The sequence below is a fragment of the Phoenix dactylifera genome, chromosome 15 (genome assembly GCF_051530095.1).
Source record: "Phoenix dactylifera cultivar Ajwa chromosome 15, Ajwa_hap1_PhDact_Kaust_v1.1, whole genome shotgun sequence".
Lineage (NCBI taxonomy): Eukaryota > Viridiplantae > Streptophyta > Magnoliopsida > Arecales > Arecaceae > Phoenix > Phoenix dactylifera.
In genome coordinates, this window is record NC_143204.1 from 18505017 (window position 1) to 18510091 (window position 5075).

Genomic DNA, 5075 nt, shown 5'->3' on the forward strand with positions numbered 1-5075 from the left:
CTTGGAAAAAGAAATTGAAAGAGGAAAAGAATCAGAAGAAGGCCAACAATGAAGACACCACTGTTTGTGTTTCAGATGAAGCAGTGGCAGTTCTCTGTGTGGGAGAGGACCAGTGTTGTCATGTTGCAGATCCTGATGTGGAGTGGGTAATTGACTCGGCATGTTCCTGTCATATCACTCCAAGGAGAGAGCTCTTCACTACTTATAGAGCAGGTAAATTTGGCAGGGTGAAGATGGGAAATGACAGTTATGCTGATATTGTGGGAATTGGTGATATCTGTTTTGTTACCAATGTTGGATGCTCCTTTACACTCAAGGATGTGCGACATGTTCCAGATATGCGTCTGAATCTGATCTCTACTAATGCTCTTGATATAGCTGGGTATGATAATTATTTTGGCAATAGGAGATGGAAACTATCGAAGGGGTCCATGGTATTTGCTAGAGGAAAGCTTTGCTGTACACTTTATAAAACACAAGTAAAGTTGTGCGGTGGTACAGTGAATATGACTGAAGACGATGCTTTACCAGATCTGTGGCACAGACGGCTGGCTCACATGAGTGAGAAGGGATTGCAGATTTTGGGAAGGAAGTCCCTCATTCCTTTCCATACAGGTATGTCATTGAATCCCTGTGATTATTGTTTACTTGGCAAGCATCATAGAATTTCTTTTCAAAAAGCCTCTAGTAGAAAACCCAATATATTGGATTTGGTATATTCTGATGTATGTGGTCCCATTGAAGTAGAGTCCTTAGGTGGTCGTAAATATTTTATTACCTTTATTGATGATGCTTCACGAAAAGTGTGGGTTTATGTTTTAAGAACAAAAGACCAGGTATTTCAGTGCTTCAAGCAGTTTCATGCCTTGGTGGAGAGAGAAACAGAGAAGCAATTGAAGTGTCTTCGTACAGATAATGGAGGTGAGTACACATCTAATGAGTTTGAGAATTACTGTTCAGAGCATGGTATTAGACATGAGAAGACAGTTCCTGGTACCCCACAGCATAATGGTGTTGCAGAGAGGATGAATCGCACCATTATAGAAAAGGTCAGATGTATGTTGAGGATGGCTAAACTGCCTAAGTCATTCTGGGGTGAAGCTGTACTTACTGCGTGCTATTTAATCAACCGGTCTCCATCTGTTCCTTTAGGTTTTGATATTCCTGAAAAAGTGTGGACAGGGAAGGATATTTTCTACTCTCATTTGAAGGTATTTGGGTGCAAGGCATTTGCACATGTGCCTAAGGAACAACGAGCAAAGCTTGATGATAAGGCTATTCCTTACATATTTGTTGGTTATGGAGATGCAGAATTTGGCTACAGGCTATGGGATCTAGAGAAGAAGAAGATCATCAGAAGCAGAGATGTGGTTTTTCATGAAGACCAAACCTTGGCAGATTTTGAAAAAGTAGAGAAGCCCAGTCAAACAGTTGAAGGTGTTCCTGACTTTACATCTATCTCTTTGCCTCCAGAAAGTGCCACTGATAGAGAAGAGATGCAAGTTGAAGACCAAGGTGATGGGCCAGTTGTTGATGAGGACGATTTGTTTGAGCAGAGGGAGCAGTCTACTCTGCCAGAGAGTGTTGAGCAGGGGGAGCAGCCTACTGCGGTAGAGCCTCGGGTTAGGAGGTCTACCAGGGAGCGTCGTTCATCAACTAGATACCCTGAATCAGAGTTTGTTTTGCTTACTGAGGAGGGGGAGCCAGAGAGCTTTCAAGAAGTGCAGACTCATAAGGACAAGCAGAGCTGGGTGACGGCTATGCAAGAAGAGATGAGTTCTCTACAGAAGAATGACACTTATGAGTTGGTAGAGCTTCCTAAAGGTAAAAGGGCTCTAGGAAACAAATGGGTGTTCAAGCGAAAGATGGATGGTGAAAAGTTAGTGAGGTACAAAGCTCGATTGGTGGTAAAAGGCTTCAAGCAGAAGAAAGGTATTGACTTTGATGAGATATTCTCTCCAGTTGTCAAGATGAGTTCCATTCGAGTTGTTCTAGGTTTGGCAGCTAGCTTAGATCTTGAACTTGAGCAATTAGATGTGAAGACTGCTTTTCTCCATGGTGATTTGGAGGAAGAGATCTACATGGTTCAGCCAGAAGGATTTGAAGTAAAGGAAAAAGAGCACATGGTTTGCAGGTTGAAGAAGAGTCTGTATGGGTTAAAGCAGGCTCCAAGGCAATGGTATAAGAAGTTTGATTCATTCATGGTGGGTCATGGCTATACCAAGACAGAGGCAGATCATTGTGTGTATGTCAGAAAATTTTCTGATGGTAAATTCATTATTCTCTTGTTATATGTAGATGACATGTTGATAGTAGGACAAGATGTTCAGTTGATTCGCAGTTTGAAGGTAGAGTTGTCCAAGTACTTTGACATGAAAGATCTTGGTGCAGCACAACAGATTTTGGGTATGCAGATTTTTCGTGACAGAAAAGCTAAGAAGCTGTGGTTATCACAGGAGAAGTATATTGAGCGAGTACTTGAAAGGTTTAACATGAAGCAGGCTAAACCAGTCAGTACACCTCTTGGTAGTCACTTCAGACTGAGTAAGAAGACTTGTCCTTCTACAAAGGAAGAGAAAGATAGCATGGCAGTAGTTCCTTACTCCTCTGCAGTTGGAAGTTTGATGTATGCCATGGTTTGCACACGCCCAGACATTGCTCATGCCGTTGGAGTTGTTAGCAGGTTCCTTGTTAATCCTGGGAAAGATCACTGGCAAGCAGTGAAGTGGATCTTCAGATACTTGAGAGGTAGCTCCAAGATGTGCTTGATTTTTGGGGGCTCAAAACCAATTTTGGAGGGCTATACAGATTCAGATATGGCAGGTGATCTTGATGGAAGAAAATCTACTTCAGGGTATTTGTTTACTTTTGCAGGGGGAGCTGTATCTTGGCAGTCGAAACTGCAGAAGTGTGTTGCCTTATCTACCACTGAGGCTGAGTATATTGCAGCTACTGAAGCAGGGAAAGAGATGCTTTGGATGAGACGGTTTCTCCAAGATTTGGGTTTGAAGCAAGATGAGTACGTAGTTCATTGTGACAGTCAAAGTGCATTAGATTTGAGCAAGAATGCCACATATCATTCACGTACGAAGCACATAGATGTGAGATATCATTGGCTACGTCAGGTAGTTGCAGAACAGTTAGTATCACTACAGAAGATTCACACTGACAAGAATCCAGCTGACATGATGACAAAAGTTGTGACAAGAGAGAAGCTGAAACTTTGTGCCGGATTGGCCGGCATGGATTCTAACTAGCAAGTTAGAGTACAGTCTCCTTCCTCTGTGGGCTGGAGGGGGAGATTGTAAGTGGGTCCAGCCCACTTGAGGAGGCCCAATAGCCCATTAGGGCTTAATCCTTGTTTTTTTTGTAGGACCGCTTGGGAGACCGCGTGATGAAATAAAGGGACGTGTGAACCTGAGGCTGGCGGCACATCAAACATAAAAACTGAAGGGCTTGCGGCTGAGAAACACGGAAAAGAAAACAGAGAAAGGAAGGAGAATACGGCAGAGAAAAAGGAAAAAAAAAAAGGAGAAGGGCGCGAGAGAAAAATCCAAAGATTTGCGCACGCCCTACGGAAAAAGAAACAGGTTCTTTTTCTTGTTCTTTTTTTTTTTTCTGGATGTGATTTTCATATGGAGATTTAACAAATTGGGTTATAATCTAAGAGTTGTATTGGATGCTATAGGGAGTTTATAGTATTCATTGCTAGGGATCTCATTACATTCTTGAGTTCATCATACTGTGGTGGTTTGGATGAGATCATTGTTACTCTTAGGGAGGTGATATTGGAGTTTTCCCAATTTGTTGTGAACTCAAGTTTTGGGCATAAACTTGAGGATTGTAAACTCTATATTTATTATAGTGGATTGATTGGATTTGCCCCGTGGTTTTTTTCCTCTACACTGGAGGGTTTTTCCACGTAAATTTGGTGTGTTTTTCTTTTTGCTCTTTAGGTGTTTGATATATTGCCTGTGTGAATATTGCTTCTAGTTGGCTTTGGTTTTGCCCTAGTTTATTCCGCAATATCCCTGTTTTGGCCCCAACAAGTGGTATCAGAGCTGAGGTTGTGTGGGTGTGGAGATATTGTGGAAGTAGATGGAGAATTCTTCTGGTACTATGATGAAACTTAGTGCTTCTAATTATTCTATTTGGAAGCCTATGATGGAGGATATCCTTTACTGTAAGGATTTACATGAGCCCATTGAAGGTGCTAATGCTAAGCCAAAGGACATTAGTGATAGTGACTGGAAGAAGATGCACAGGAAAGCTATTGGGTATATCAGACAGTGGATTGATCTCAGTGTGTTCCATCATGTATCTCAAGAGACAGATGCCTACAGTCTTTGGATGAAGTTAGAGGGTCTCTATGAGAGGAAGACAGCCCAAAACAAAGCCTTTGCAATTAGGAGGCTTGTGAATTTGAAGTTGAAAGAGGAAAAATCTGTTGCTGAGCATTTGAGTGAGTTCCAAGACTTGGTGAATCAGTTGACCACAATGAAGATAGTGCTAGATGATGAGTTGCAGGCATTATTACTGTTGAGTTCATTGCCCGAGAGTTGGGAGACTTTGGTGGTGTCACTTAGCAACTCTGCTCCTGATGGGGTGCTACAACTTACTCTGGTGAAAGATAGTCTGTTTAATGAAGAAACAAGAAGAAGAGACATGGGTAAGGACAGTGCACAGGCTCTTGTTACAGAAAATAGGGGAAGAGGTAAGAGCAGAGATTTCAAGGGGCGCGGTACTTACAGAAGTCGGTCTAGTACAAGAGGAAAAATCAAGTGCTACTACTGTAATAAAGAGGGTCATATGAAGAAACACTGCAAGGCTTGGAAAAAGAAATTGAAAGAGGAAAAGAATCAGAAGAAGGCCAACAATGAAGACACCACTGTTTGTGTTTCAGATGAAGCAGTGGCAGTTCTCTGTGTGGGAGAGGACCAGTGTTGTCATGTTGCAGATCCTGATGTGGAGTGGGTAATTGACTCGGCATGTTCCTGTCATATCACTCCAAGGAGAGAGCTCTTCACTACTTATAGAGCAGGTAAATTTGGCAGGGTGAAGATGGGAAATGACAG